Here is a 17,091-nt window from a genome sequence, read left to right on the forward strand (position 1 = left end):
CCGCAAAACACACTAAGAGTAGAAACAGATCAAGCTAGAGAGGAACATGTAGTAGAAGAAAGTTCCAGTGACTCGGAAGTTGACTATTATTTCACGGTACCGGTACCAACAGCTAGAAAAGCTCCAGCTGATGACCCACATGTCATCACTACTGACGGAGCTGAAGAAGCTGAGAGAGTAGAGGAGCAGAGGTCTGAGCCAGAGAGGGTAGCCCGGAAAGACCCTGAACCCCAGGTGGAAGAGGGTAATGGCTCTGAGCCCAGTGAGAATACAGACAGAGTATTAAGAAGATCAAGGAGAGAGAAAAGACCACCAAAACGGTTTAAGGAGTATCAAGTTTACGAAGTAAGTACTGATGACAGGAGTAAGAGTAAAGTAGATATCCTTAGACAAATGTTGGAGGATACTGACGTTCCAGAGGAACGGTTGATCTTATTGAGAGGTCTGAAGGACCTGATTACCAAACTTTAGTACAACTATGTTTTTATGACTTTATTGTATATAGCAGGTTATGGCGTTACGCTGAGATTAATGAAATGACAGGGACGTCATTTCTCAAGCGGGGGGAGTTTGTGGTAGTTGTACTTTTTATATTTTTAGGATATGTATTTTAAATTTTACACATTATTCTCATTCTTTCTTTTATTCATTCAGTCATTCACTCATTCATTCAGCGCTGCGCAATGCGATTTACTAACACTCTATGTTGTCTTGTTCAGTGTCTGTTATAAACCTAAATACCCCTATTTAGTTAGGTATTGTATTCCAGGTAGACTAATGTTGTGAATGGGTTATTCCATTATGTAGTGGGACATTGATTTCTATTGGTCGGTGTGGTTGATTGGTTCTAAGAACACAATCCAAAACAAAAAGGGAAAATCAAAATTCCCTTTTTTTCACCCAAGGTTTACAATCTGAAGTCATTTTGTGTTAAAATCCTATTAAGTGTCTCCACAAATTTCCTTTTTGAAGATTTTTTTTTAAGTATTTGAGGAACGTTCCTCTTTCTACACTTCAGATGCATTTGTTATGACCAGACTTTTGAGGAACGTTCCTCTCTCTGAACTTCTGGTGCATTTGGTATAACTAGAGATTTGAGGAACGTTCCTCTCTCTGAACTTCTGGTGCATTTGGTATGACCAGACATTTGAGGAACATTCCCCTCTCTAAACTAAGATGAATTTATTATCACCAGACATTTGAGTAACGTTCCTCTCTTACAGATGTGCACATACAGTGTGTATTTTTAAATCCCTTATGAATGAACACATCAGGCATTTGAGGAACATTACTCTCTCAAATTATCTTATTATCGTAGGTATCTCATGAATATTCAAATATTAGGCATTAAAGGAACGGTTCTCTTCCAATTTCAAATATCGATACTATATACACCATGTACACTGGAGGAACGTTCCTCTTCAAACTATTGACACTGGATTTACTAGTCTAAACACAACATATCTGAGGAGCGTTCCTCATCCAATTTCAAATATTGATACTATATACACTGGAGGAACATTCCTCTTTCAACTTGAAACTGTATTTACAAGTTTTAACACACAATATCACAAACGTTCATCAGTCAATTTCAATTGATAATACATACTACATGTATATAAACAGTACATTTTTGAGGAACGTTCCTCTACCAAAATCCTATCAAAAACACTACAACCATGAATCTTAATACACTGAACGTTCCTCTCCCCATTTCAAAATTTGTCACTGAACTGGAGGAACATTCCTCTTCCCACCGTTGACAATGGATTCATGTCGAATACTCCTCTTCTGATTTCAAATGTTATTATACAACTTTTTACATGAATCAGAGTATAATTGGATTTGAAGAAAGCTGTACACCCAGGTACTCCCTAATGTAAAAGAGTAGATAATCCTGTTGATTTCATAAAGTCAAATTTAAAGGTTGAGACTATTCTGACACAGAAAAATAATGCCTGCTTAAAATTTTGGCAACCTTTTGCTTTACAGACATCAAACTTAGTATACTGGTTCTCCCAAAGGAATAAAGACCCCTACTGATTTTCTATTATATATAATATATGTTATCAAATGCTGTACATGGCAGGAAATAAATTAATTATGTTGAATACAAGTAAAACATGTTTAAAAAGCAGTGCCAGGGATCGAGGGATGATTTTGCATTATTATGAGCGGAATTCGTTATTGAAGATAAAAATACATAATTAAGTCACAGGGAATATTAAAGCACTTCGCTGTAACTCAATTCAACATAAGTGTGTTGGCAAAAATCATGTATTACTGTATTTTGTTAATTTTTTTTTTATTATTTATCATCTACTTATCTCAATTTATTTATTTATTTTTGGGGGGTGGGAGTGGAGTTGGGTGGGGTCCGTGCCCATACTAATTCTTTTTTTTGGCTTCCTAACACAGGAAACTTTGATTGAGAATTTGCTCCTTAAAAAATTACCCCCCCCACCCCCCCCCCTTGCCACTGAACTTATCCTATATACTTTCTAAAAATATGCAAAATATACATATTTATGTAGTGTTTTTAATTTGTACTACCGGGTATATTTTTTAATTTGTAAACTGGCATGATATAACATGTCCATGTATTAATTAACTATACATAATTGATAACAGACGTACACTCTATTTTGAATTAAAATTTTACACAGAGCTGGTATATTTTATATGCCAAGTCAGTGTCTTATTTGCTTTTTTAATTCAAACATTAATTGATTTGATAAAGAGAACAATAGCTGTGTTTCACCTAGTTCAATCCAAAAATCATCCGTTCTTCACTAGATGCTCAGCACTGTTAATTCTGATGGTTTTAGAGCAGAGCAGAACACATTCAACGAGGCTCAAAGGAATAATCTAGTGTGTCAAAGAATTAATGTGTTTAGATGAAACAGAGCCGTATATTTTGTTTATGTATGGCCAATGCTGAAATCTTAAACTGTGAGACAATTATCGCTTCGTCGGCTCCACTAAGTGGTGACTGGTCAAATGTTTATTCTTTCCCAAGATATCGTTAGCTCTTTTACTTGTGTGTATGAACAGGAGTACTTAATATATTAAAATCATGAGTTTTTCTTTGCTAGCAATACAGTGACCTTGTCTGATATCATACCCTGCTATAAAAACATGTTAAAATTTTACTATAAATTGGTTACTTTGAAATATTATGGAAAAAAACCCACAAATTCAATAAATTATTATAATCAATATTGTATCCTTTTAAACTATATGCTGCAGTTAGAATAATAAGGATAAAATTTAAAAAAAATAATTATAAAAGATTTAAACACTTTTTTGAAACAATTTACCGGGAAATCATTTCTATTTTTATAAAAATTCTTGGCATATTTTGTTGTGTTGTCAACTGCAAGGATTATGATCAAAGCTTAAGTACACGTGTACAATTTATAAAAACATATAACACAAAACCTTTTTCTTAAAGTTTTTTTTTGTCATTCTATATATTTATCTTTTAAAAAAAAAATAAATAAATACAAACTCACATTTTCTGATTGCATTAATTGTTTTAACAGATTTTTAATATTAAACAAATTGGAATACAGTCCAAAATAGAGTGAATATGAAGTTTCTTTTAGTTGTCAATTATCACTATCCCACTGAAAAATATATTTCATTCTAAAAAAAAATCCAAAGGTGGCATCTTGTTTATATTCCTACTTACACCTATTGTTAAGGATTAGTGTAATACTTTAACAATAACTTAAGTATACGTATTATTTAATTATAAATAAGTATTTATAATTCAGATCTTAAAAAAATTGTTTATTAGTTATTCATTTTATATGTATGGTCGATCGGCAGATCATGTCGTGTGTACTCAGTGTCCGGTCCCTGATAAAAGAAAAAAAGTATTACCAAAAATACGAGTAACAGTTTCACTAGTTGATACTTCTATCATTTTATGCATATAACCATAATTTTGTTATTATTTATTTATTAGGTTAAAGCGGAGAAAAAATGCACTATTCAGTTTCATTAGAAAGGTTCATTTTTATAAAACATGCCTGATATGTACACCAATGAAATTCTTATTCTTAGAAACTCAGTGTATGTAATTTCAAAGAGTTTAAGACAATCTTCTTAAATTATTTCTACATAATGAAAGCAGATAAGACCGGGGTTTTGTAAATTGACCTCAAGATTTACAGATAACATAGTCTTTTGACCTTGCTGCAGCTGGCTAAATTATTAAATCCCAAATGACCAACACTGCAATCCAAGATATAGGAAATCTTTGAAATTCAGATTGCATTTTTCTGAAATTAACAATTAAATCAAAGATAGTTTCATTATCAAAGTATCTATCTTTGAAAAGGGGGAAGGAAGATGAGCAATAGCCAATCAATAAAACAAACAACTGTATAACTGTATTACTCAGTACAACATTTCTTTTGATACATGTGCTAATAATTTAATAAAATATTCTAAATCAATAAAACATTTTTAAGGTTTTTTTTTTTGTTGAAAATATGGATTCTTATTCCTGCTTATGTAAGATCTGATAATAAAGTGCAGGACATGCTGTTTTCACATTATTATTATTATTAATATTTTTTTTTACAAAATAATTCTTTGGAATGTTTCTTTGCATTTAATATGTACAAACCAGATTTTAGCCTGAGATTTGTTATTCCCGAACCAGAATAATTAGTAAAGTTTTACAGCGTATATAAAGTTCATTACATTTTTTGTTTTTTAAATATATTGAAACTATCCAGATTTTAAGGAGTAAAATTTAAAACTCTAAAAAGATCTTGATTCTCTCACTGTTTGGGTTCTGTTCTACAATGTAAATTGCTTCAATCTTCTGACTGCAGAGACATGTTTATCTAAAACACGATCAAGTCATCATAGCATCAGCACTGATCTTTACTGTCCATGAAGTCACAGGGGACAGATAGTTGCCAGAGCTGATCGCCTATAGCCAGTGTTCCATGAGCATATATGATTGGCAGTGATTAATAACAACTACACTGTGAGCTGGGGCCAGGAAGACATCAAGGTCTCAAAGTCTTTATCTTGAACGTAGAGAATGATGCTGGAATTAGGGTTACTAGACAAATCCCTATTATAGAATCAATTCTTCAATTTTAAGAAATACTAATTTAAGTACAACGCTAAATGTCTTAAACATAAAACATTAAAATGCGTTAAATCATACCTACGCTCACTTATTAAAATATCAACTTCCGCCAAATATAGTACACTCTAAATATAAAACATTTACAGTATTTCATTAAAATAGTATGAGAAAAAAAGAAAGTGTCAATTTTGCAATATTCTTAATACAGTATGGAAATGCTTTCATAATCCATGGGCAATTTAAAGTTCAAAATTTTAATTTAAGTTTTGCAATTTTTTTTATATCGATTTTTCCAGTCTATTTAATATTTAGATTAGACATCAAAACTTGTTATTATGTACAGATTGTTTCGATTATTCTAACTTTGCCTGAATCACATCTTTGATAATACGACATGCTGCTGTACTGAATGTGACATTTTTCCTACAGAAGATGACATCCAAGAAACTTGTTGAAGCTGTTTTACTGTGACTGATGAAAAAATGCTATGACCTTTGGAGACCAAGGAATTGGAATCGTCTCTATTAATAGGGAAAGATGTAACCAAGAAAGAAACATGGTTGACCTTCATCACAACTTTGGTTTAATTTCATGGTAGAAAGGAAAAATACTGTGGGTTTTAACCTTTTAACCAAGACATTTTAATATGTGATCAAACTGCCATTCAGTGAAAAAGTCCTTTGAGTTGATACATAAACACTGCACATTGCACATGCTTGTTCCGAAGTGAAAAATTTGTTTGTTCCTGTACCTAGTTTATATTATGCTTTAAGAAAGCCTTAATTCAAAAAGTACTTTTTAAATGACAAACTGATTTTTCATATATATTTTGTAGAGTGTGTACAGATAAAAATTGTTTCTATGAATATGTACTGCATTTCATATAAAAGAGAGAAATGTTTCCCAAATTCTTCATGTACGATAAAAACTAATATAATATCACAAAACACATGATAATGTTAGAGAGGAATGTTCCTTTAAAGTTATTTTTAAATGGGCTTTGCAATGTATCAACAGATATATCCATTACAAGACAGAGGAACGTTCCTCAAATGCGCGGGTTGCAAGATTCATGAGGTATACGTAATCAACAGAAATACAACCATTTGTGAGAGGAACGTTCCTTAAATGCCCGATTTAATATGAATAAGGTATCAACATATACAAATCTGAGAGAGGAACGTTCTTCAAACATGTAAGTATCCTGTGTGTACAATGTTAAATTTTAGTGAGGAACGTTCCTCAGATGCCTAATGTTTGACAATTCCTGAGACAACCATTTGTGAGAGGAACATTCCTCAAATGTCTGATATTTGACAATCCTTGAGATGCCTACAGTAATAATTCAATTCAAGCGAGGAACGTTCCTCAAATGCCTGATGTTTGACCATTCATGAGATGTCTTCAGAAAAAGTGAATTTGAGAGAGGAACGTTCCTCAAATGTTAAGATTCTTTAAGTATTTAAAAATACACGCTGTATTTGCACATGTAAGACAGGAACGTTACTCAAATGTCAGGTGATAATAAATTCATCTTAGTTTAGAGAGAGGAACGTTCCTCAAATCTCTGGTCATAACAAATGCATCTGAAGTGTATAAAGAGGAACGTTCCTCAAATCTCTGGTCATAACAAATGCACCAGAAGTGTAGAAAGAGGAACGTTCCTCAAATCTCTGGTCATAACAAATGCATCTGAAGTGTAGTAAGAGGAAGGTTCCTCAAATCTCTGGTCATAACAAATGCATCTGAAGTGTAGAAAGAGAAACGTTCCCCAAATCTCTGGTCATAAAAAATGCATCTGAAGTGTAGTAAGAGGAAGGTTCCTCAAATCTCTGGTCATAACAAATGCATCTGAAGTGTAGAAAGAGGAACGTTCCTCAAATACTTAAAGAAAATTTCAAAAAGGGAACTTGTAGAGACACATATAAGGATTTTAAGACCAAAATGACTTCATATTGTAAACCTTGGGTGAAAAAAAGGGAATTTTGATTTTCCCTTTTAGTTTTGGATTGTTTTTAAGGTAGAATTGGCGGGAATTACTATAATGATTTCCCTTATTCTGGAAACTGGTTTCTGAAGGGTGTATACATGTATACAGTGATAATACCTATTTCATAGTGTTGGAGACGCCACTGTGGCTACGCACTTTGAAAAAATTACGCACTTTGAAAAAATTTTTCAAAGTGCGTTAAAATTGGGACAAAATCAACGCACTTTGAAAAAAAATTTCAAAAGTGCGTTAAATTTTGGACCAACTCAACGCACTTTGAAAAACATTTTCAAAGTGCGTTAAGAATCTACATCAATATGTTTTACCATGGAGACACTTAACGCACTTTGAAAAAAAAAAATCACATTTTAGTCATGGAAAGATTTTATTTGTTATTTATCTTTCAAAAAACTAAGCCTAACCCTAACCTCAAAAATGAATTGATTTACTCCCGTCGAAAAGAGGAGAAGACGGGTATAAGATCCCTCAGTCCAAATCTTTATCTTTCCAATACATAGGTGTCGGTAACAAACAGGGGAGGGGAGCAATAAACCTAAAAAGGGTACGCTGCATTTTCAATGCTTATACGATGTATAAATCTTTCCAAAATAAGAGGGGGCTTAGCCCCCACCCATCCCCCCTGGCCCTATCGCCCAGTCTCGATGTCTATGCTATACTCAAAGCATTCATATAATTATGTATTTACCTAACTGGTATGATGTTGAAAACTTTCAATAATAAATGAGTTAATTAAAACAGATGAAAACTAGAAATTTTTCAGTACAGTAAAAGGTATGAGAGAGAAAGAATTTTTTTTAGTTTTGAACAATCAAATTGGCCCCTTTTTATTATGATAAATGCTAAGTTGCTTGAAGCTGTCCTCTGTTAGTGCCCCCTTTACACCTTTACATCTACTTATCAAAGACTAGAATTAAAAAAAAAAAAAGAAGAAGAAACGAATTAATGAACTTAAACAATCGTCACTCTTTTTTTCAAGACCCTTTAATTTTCCATTTTATTTTATCAAAACCTTAAATATTAAAACGTCAATGTCTGAGGTCCTACAGTGACTTATCATAAAAAAAAAATTATCAAACCAAGATCTGTTTTTTATCATACCGATTATTTGAAGGAATATTGATCAATCTTTACATTTTTTTCAAAGTGCGTTAATATGGTCGATATTAGCGCACTTTGAAAAAAAATTATTTTTTTCAAAGTGCGTTAGCTTGGTCCCAAATTTTAACGCACTTTGAAAAATTTTTTCAAAGTGCGTAATTTTTCAAAGTGCGTTGTAACACACCACCCTTATTCCTGTAAGTAATTTAATAAATAATTAAACTACTAAATAAGTATCTAAATAATTTCTTTATGAATGAGATATCTAAATAATTAATTTTAATCTAAACTTGCTAAATAAAGTGCGAGTGTGTAAGGCATGTATATAAAGATTTATAAAGAACTATGAAAAGCAAGTTAACCATTTTAATCTATTCTTGCATCCTAAATAAGGGATTTGAGAGTTTGTTGTAATTTTTAAGTATTGTTAATTAGGTCAGATATTTGAAGTGAAGTCAGATTGGTTTAGCTAGGAGTTAGGAATTCACCTTATTCCGTAAATGGATATGTGTTTGTGTATTGATCAGATTGATTAATGTGAATATTGTTTATAAGTTATTTCTATGAATTAGAAGTAAAGTATAATGGTTTAAAGAGCTAGTTAAACTGAGTGATGTGTGACCTAATTATTTTAAACGGTATAAATGTAAATAAATGCTTGTGTTAAAGATGTGATTATCTGTTCGTATTGTCTTTGTATTGTTTTTGTGTGTGTGTGTGCTTATATGTTACTGTTATTGTAGGGTTGATTTGATCCTATCCTATTCCTATCTTACACCAAAATAAATTTGGATCCACACCCTGAGCAATCGATCTTGTTGTTTTATATTGAACAAGAACCGGTTACAGTTACACCAGAAAATGATGAACTTATAGACTCTAAAACTATACAATTGCTTAAATAGGAAAATTTCTCACCTGTTTAATTTTCACATGCGGAAAGTGTTCATTCCAAATGTTGAGGAAAGTCTGAAAAGTGTTATGGGTCAGAATAACCCTAAATGCCAGCAAAGATCAATAACACAATTTAAACTTAACAATAATTTATTTACAGTAATATATAATAAGTATATGAAACATAAAATACAAACTTAGCAAGAATCTAATTATAAAAATACATACATCAGAGTGTCCTTTGCTGCACACAATGTCCCAGTGAAAATTATATCCCAGTAATACCTCAATGATGCTTATACGACAAAGTATCTCTATGCATCGAATTGACAGGGTATTTATACAGTATCATAAATCTAGAATATTCTAGAAATTTTTAAATCATGATATTACTGGAACAATCTGGACATACACAAAATTTAAGAATGTTCTAGAAAAAATGACCGAACATGTTGACCACTCTGGAATGTTCAAGAAACTTAATGTTACTAATTATATACATAATGAAACAATGAAACAATACAAATACAACACATCTCACAACACCTCCCCCCTTAAAAGTTTGAATGTCAATGAAAACTTATCTTGTTAAAACATATGTACATTAATACAAAATCTAATTTGTTCATGATACTCTGGACAAGGCATCTGCAATAACATTGTCTTTGCCTTTGATATGCTTAATTATTATGTTGTATTCTTGTAACAACAAACTCCATCTAGTCAGTCTTTGATTCTTGTTTGACAATTTATGCAAAAATGTCAGGGGGTTGTGATCTGTATATACAAGAATTGGATGCAAAGTAACATTCAGATAAACATCAAAATGCTGTAAGGCTAACAACAAAGCAAGGCATTCCTTTTCAATGGTGGAATACTTTTGTTGACATTTTGTAGGTTTCTTTGAAAAATAAGAAACAACTCTATCTACCTTATCACTATGTTCTTGAAACAAAGCTGCCCCGATTCCAACATCACTAGCATCAACAGTTAACTTAAATTGCTTAGCAAAATCTGGAGTTGACAGAACTGGATTGCTCATAAGGACAGATTTGATTTTATGAAATGATTTTTCACAGTCCTTTGTCCATTCAAAGTTAACCCTCTTTTGTAAAAGATTTGTAAGTGGACTAACTACTGAGGAAAAATTTGGTCAAAATTTTCTGTAAAACCCAGCCATGCCCAAAAACCTCATTAACTCTTTCTTGTTTGTAGGAATCGGGAACTTTGCAATAGCTTCCACTTTAGCCATAATGGGTGTAACATAACCTTGACCTACTTTATGACCTAAATATTCTACATAAGCATGACAAAATTCGCTCTTCTCAAGATTCACAGTTAAGTTTGCTTTAGCTAAAATGTCAAAGAAAACACGCATGATTCGGAGACGTTCGTCCCATGTGTTGCTGTATATGACGACATCATCAATGTAGGCCTCGCATCCCTCAAGGTCTTGAAGAAGGGAGTGAATCATCCTTTGGAATGTAGCCGGTGCGTTTTTCATGCCAAAAGGCATTACTTTATACTGGTAAAGTCCATCTGGTGTAGCAAAAGCAGATATTTCTTTTGCTCTTTCTGTTAACGGTACTTGCCAGTAGCATTTCAACAGGTCAAATTTACTGACAAATTTCGCGTTTCCAATGTTGTCAATACAGTCATCGATTCTAGGTATTGGGTATGAATCAGTTTTGGTAACAGAATTCACCTTTATAAAGTCTGTACATAATCGGTAGGTACCGTCCTGTTTTGGTACAAGAATACATGGTGAGCTCCAATCACTTTTACTAGGTTCAACAATGTCATTGTCCAACATGTACTGCACTTCCCTTCTTAGGTATTGCGATTTTATTGGATTCAGACGGTACGGATGTTGTTTGATAGGCAGAACGTCACTCACTATGACATCATGACAAGCTGCATTAGTTTTCTTTCTAACATCCGAAAAGATTTGATGATACTCATTCATCAAGTTTTTAACTTGTTCTTTTTGGTGAATGTTCAAATGTCCAAGTTTGGCATCAAAATCAGCCAAAATTTCTGAGTTTTTCAAGCGGACACTCTGATTACAATCTTTCTCATTCAACTCTACACTCGTATCACTCTCAATACAATTTTGAACAGTCTTAGCGTTGGCTAAAGTGGAAACTGGTTTTACAGAATTTCGGTCACACCTTTCAAAATACTCTTTTACTCTGTTAATGTGACAAACCCGTTTCTCTTTACGTCGACCTGGTATCTTAACTACATAGTTTACATCACTGATCTTACTTTCAATTTCATAAGGGCCATAAAATTTGGCCTGTAAAGGATGACCAGGAATAGGTAAAAATACAAGAACCTTATCACCTGGCTTAAACACCCTATTTCTGACATCTTTGTCATACCACATTTTCATTTTCATCTGAGAACTCTTCAAATTTTTTTGTGCTAATTTAGAAGCATTGTTAAGTTTTTCTTTGAAATCAGACACATAATCTAAAAGATTAAGATCACTAGTCTCAGTCAGCCACTTTTCCTTCAACAATTTCAAAGGACCTCTAACTGTATGACCGAACACCAATTCAAAAGGACTGAACCCAAGAGACTCCTGGACTGCTTCTCGTGCAGCAAATAGCACAGGATGAACCCCTCCATCCCAGTCTTTCTCATATTGGTAAAAATAGGTCTTCAGCATTGTTTTTAAGGTCTGGTGAAAACGTTCTAGCGCCCCCTGGGACTCAGGATGATAAGCAGTTGATCTATATTGCCTTATACCCAACTCATGCATAACTTGCTGGAACAACCCCGACATAAAATTTGAGCCTTGATCCGACTGAATTGCCTTGGGTGCTCCTACAAAACTGAAAAACTGGGTTAGGGCCTTAACTATGCTGTTTGCCTTTATATTCCTTAGAGGTATGGCTTCAGGAAATCGAGTGGATGTACACATAATGGTAAGTAAATACTGGTTTCCAGATCTAGTCCTAGGCAAAGGTCCTACACAATCCACCAACACTCGACTAAATGGTTCTTCAAAAGCTGGAATGGGTTGGAGAGGAGCAGATGGTATCTTCTGATTTGGTTTACCTACCATCTGACAGACATGGCATGACTTGCAAAACTTCGAAACATCCTTTCTTAGCTTAGGCCAATAAAAATGACTCAAAATCCTATTATAAGTCTTATTGACACCTAAATGACCAGCCATAGGTGTATCGTGAGCTAAACTCATGAAATCTCGACGATAAGCAGCTGGGACCACTATCTGGTGAACAACACGCCACACTTCATCTGGAGAAGCGTCAGGTGGTCGCCATTTTCGCATAAGGATGCCATCTTTCATATAGAAGCATTCTTCAACTTTAGTAGCCTCTTCTGGTGGAAGTGCCCTCTTACTAAGTTGAATGATATCTTGGTCTTTATGTTGTTCAGAGAGTAAACGTTCTCGGCTGAGGATGTCCTTGCCTTGGCTAACTAGTGGATGCAACTCATCATCCTCACAACCAAATTTTGATAAAATTTCTTTCTTCTCTTGCTTCTTGATATTGTGTGGTTCCATGCTTGTTTGAGTGCCATCAAGGTCAGAAAAGAAAGTGTCATTCAAATCAATGTCAGTAGAGGAATTTGCCCTGTGAAAGGCTTGAATATGGTCAGCCTCCATTTCTTGTCTTCTGGCCATTGCTCTAGTAACAGCACAGGCTGGATATATGTCATCATCTTCATCATAACATGTGACATCTGGATTGAGTTTCTCACAAACTATAGGATCTGGTACAACTTTTCCACCAGCTAAATCGTTGCCTAGCAACAACGAAATGCCTGGAACGGGAAGAGTAGGTCGAACACCTACGATAACAGTTCCAGTAACTAAAACTGACTTCAAACTAATTCTATGCAGGGGAACATCAATGACGCCTAGCTCCACACCCTGTAATAAAACTGACCCACCAGTAGAAGTCTGCTCAGACAAAGGAAGCACGCCCTCTAACAATAACGTCTGTGCAGCACCAGTATCTCTCAAAATCTGGACAGGTTTAATTTCGCTAGAGTCACCGAGTGAAACAAATCCCTGAGACATAAAGGGCTTATAATCCTCCATAGAATCAATAGAACTGGACTATGAACCCTGGACATCAGGAGTGTCAGAACAAATCGAAACTAAGGCTTCTCTATCACCTCTAACTGCCGCACAAGCGTGTGGTTGAGTTTTATCAAAATCATTTTTTCTCTTAAGTTTAAAGCATTCACTGATCAGATGACCTTTTTTCTTACAATAACTACAAGTTGGAAGCGACCCTATTCCAGAAGATCCTTCAAAACGTCCTGGACCGGACTTAGAACCACCTTGGGATGGAGACTGGGAACTTGTGAAAGACTGAGACCCTGAACCACTCTTTTTATATGTGTCTGAATTGGTAGAATTACTGCTAGTCTGAGATCTTGAAACAAAATTCTTCTTATGAGACAGAGCATAAGTATTAGATATGACTGCTGCCTCTTCAAGAGTTTTCACATTCTTATCTTCTAAATGTATTTTCAAATCTTGAGTAACACATTCCTTAAACTCTTCTACCAGGATGACTTGGCGCAAATTAGCAAAAGTTTTATCAAGTTTCTTAGATCTAAACCAATGATCAAATAAATCTTTCTCTCGTGAAAATTCAACAAATGTTTGATTATCAAACTTTCTATACTTTCTGAAATTTTGTCTATACGCTTCAGGTACTAATTCATATGCTTTTAATATTGCTGCTTTGACCTTCTCATAGTCTGAACTTTCAGCTACCCCTAATGCAGAGTATACCTCAGCTGCTTTGCCAACCAGTACACTTTGTAACATTGTTGACCAAACGTGTTGTGGCCATTTAAGATTCTCTGCGACTTTTTCGAATTGGGGAAAATATTTGTCTACAGATTTTTTTTGAAATTTCGGAACTAACCTAATATTTTTTGCTGCACCAAATTCATTCTTGACAAATGACGGTTCTGGTTGGTGCTGTAATCTTAATTTCTCTAACTCAAAGTTCATTTCACGCTCTTTTTTCTCGCTCTTCTCTTTCTGCTGCTAATTTGTCAAATTTCTGTTCACGCTCTCGTTCTTCAAATCTCATTTTTTCTAACTCTACTTGGTACTGAAATTCTGACATTTTGTAAGATTCTGATTTAAGTGTATAATCTGGAAGATCATATTTTCCAAAGATGTTTTCTTCAACTAGTTTGTTTGCAACCTTTATTCTAATGTTTTGCTTTCTCTGAGAAGATTTAACCTCTAACCCAAGATGCAAACCTAACGCGATCAAGTCATCCTTTTTTAATGTATCAAAAACCTGAACACTTGGCGAATTAAGAAAGTCTGTGACCGAAAATACCATGTTGATTTTTGCTGGCTGATAATCAAATTTAACGGTTCAATAAACAAAATTCTGACAATAAACTGCAAAAGTGCAAGACATTCTTTATCCCGGACGAGCCCCAATTCTGTTATGGGTCAGAATAACCCTAAATTCCAGCAAAGATCAATAACACAATTTAAACTTAACAATAATTTATTTACAGTAATATATAATAAGTATATGAAACATAAAGTACAAACTTAGCAAGAATCTAAAAATACATACATCAGAGTGTCCTTTGCTGCACACAATGTCCCAGTGAAAATTATATCCCAGTGATACCTCAATGATGCTTATACGACAAAGTATCTCTATGCATCGAATTGACAGGGTATTTATACAGTATTATAAATCTAGAATATTCTAGAAATTATTAAATCATGACATTACTGGAACAATCTGGACATACACAAAATTTAAGAATGTTCTAGAAACAATGACCGAACATATTGACCACTCTGGAATGTTCAAGAAACTTAATGTTACTAATTATATACATAATGAAACAATGAAACAATACAAATACAACACACCTCACAACAAAAGTAACACAAGCCATGTTCTCTTCCTCTGCATCCTTTTTATATCCAGCATAAATTTCATTTTTTTCTTAAACCAAAGGGCAGCCAAATTTCTTGGATGTGAGGTGGATTTTCTCCTCTCATTGCTGTATATTCTCCAAACCAATTGATGACATAAAGTCTTTTTTGTGATGTTGTCCTTCTTTCGTTAGAGTGTTGCACTTCACTTGTCAACCATGTTCTTCGTTCCTTGTAATAGATTGATTTCTTAATTTCATAAGCAATCAACCAACTCTTTTAGCAAACCTTGTGGCCTTTAAGAATGAATTTAAAGGTTCCCCTTTTTACACACTGAAAGTAATCAAACTTTCTTTAAACCTTTTTGGCCTCTCTGTGGTATTCAGACTCCATAATGTTGAATGGCAATTTTCAATCAATTCTCTTGTGAAGAAGCTTTGCCTTGTACATTTCTTTGGACAAGTACATTGTTCTTGAGAGGCTCTTTTAATAGTGCTTTTGGAGATCTTCTTTTCTTGAAGTCGAGTTCTTGATGACAGAGCAACTGAAATATGATTAATTAATATGAATGCATAATACAATTAGGTATCGATTTATGCTGACAAAGTCAGACAAACAAAATTGCCGATTCCAATACACCCACCCCCCAGTACTATCCCCACCCCGAGAATAATTAGTTTTATTTGTATTACACAGTATCAAATTAGTTTATTCATGTTATCAAGTTGTCTCATCATTGTCAATAACGATTTAAAGTCCCTGAAGTTATTAATTTCTTAACCATGCAATGAAAATCGGTTCGCCATTTGAAAGACATTAGTGCCGTACCAAGGATGACAGAGAATTGTACTGCATGGTTTAGTATGTACATTTAATTACTCTGCAAAGTTCAGGGGAACACACACATACACACACACCTAGATTCACATTTTCAATAATAGCATCATAATATTCATATTAAGTAGCTAGTGTCTCACATCTCACAATATGTCACAATACATGAAAGCAAGGATTTGTCTGAGCATGTGGAGTGAGTTTAGACAGGTGGCATGGGCATATAAGATTACTCAAACATGTCACCATAGAATGTGTTCATAGCTTGTCCTAGCTTGAGTCGCTAAGAATGGGATCTCTGCCTTCCAAAGTCGAGATCACCTATAAGCACGGTGTTTTAAACAAACAGACATTACAAAGTGGAAACATTGGACATATTTATCTCCGCTTACATAGATCTTATCTATTAATAGCGAGCGCAGCGAGGCAGCGCGAAGCGCCGCTCGCGTAGCGAGCTCAATAGACTAACGTGTACGAAAGGAGGAAATTCGGGTTGAAATCTGCACATTGTTCCAAGAAATTTTTATGAGTCCACGTGAAAAAATTCCAAACTCCCAATAATCCTTTGCGGTGCATAGCAACATGTTGGCTAAAACATAGCAACAACTTACTTAAAAAAAATAACAAACAACGATTTAATGCAATCTCCATGCCACAAAACTATCGTTTGTGTTCGACTTTTTATTTGACGTCATACTTTCGTCACTTAAACGGCTCGGGTATTTAAGATTTTGTATGAAACTTCCGACAAGTTCGGAATCTCGATCCCGATGCCTGGGAAATGAAGATAGGCAGTGCAAGTAAAAGCTGTGTAAAGATTTTTGATATAGTAAATAACTGCGCTCGCCCCAACAGTCGCACCGTATAACATATTATAACATATTATATGAATAAAAACATGAAAAACAACGTTGCACCTAACTTAGACAGACCCGAGCTTTTCCTGTACATGTAATCAGAAGCCAGACGTTTAAAAGATATGGCAAAAAAACCACTTACTTGTATCTATGAATAGCGAAAATGTATTACATAGACACAAAAAGTAGTAAAACGTGCCACTTCTCTCAATTTTTAATCAAATAAATCGCATCCAACAGCTCTCCAAACGATCAATGTTGAAACTGAAGGAGCACTTCCGTCATAATGTCACACATGCGCATTAACGGCATATAGAATATTCCGAAGATTGAACCCGATTACTATTATGCTTGTGACTCGTGAAAACGA

At 34.2% G+C, this 17,091-nt stretch overlaps 1 pseudogene; it reads right to left on the reverse strand.

Moving 5' to 3' along the window:
* The window catches only part of LOC134239542 (uncharacterized), a 41,056-nt pseudogene extending 25,482 nt beyond the window's left edge, over nucleotides 1–15,574 (reverse strand).
* Nucleotides 15,575–17,091: the final 1,517 nt, after the last annotated feature.

This window comes from Saccostrea cucullata, unplaced genomic scaffold (assembly GCF_032062105.1).
Source record: "Saccostrea cucullata isolate Sc308-1 unplaced genomic scaffold, CSIRO_AGI_Scuc_v1 ctg12392, whole genome shotgun sequence".
NCBI classification, from domain to species: Eukaryota; Metazoa; Mollusca; class Bivalvia; order Ostreida; family Ostreidae; genus Saccostrea; species Saccostrea cuccullata.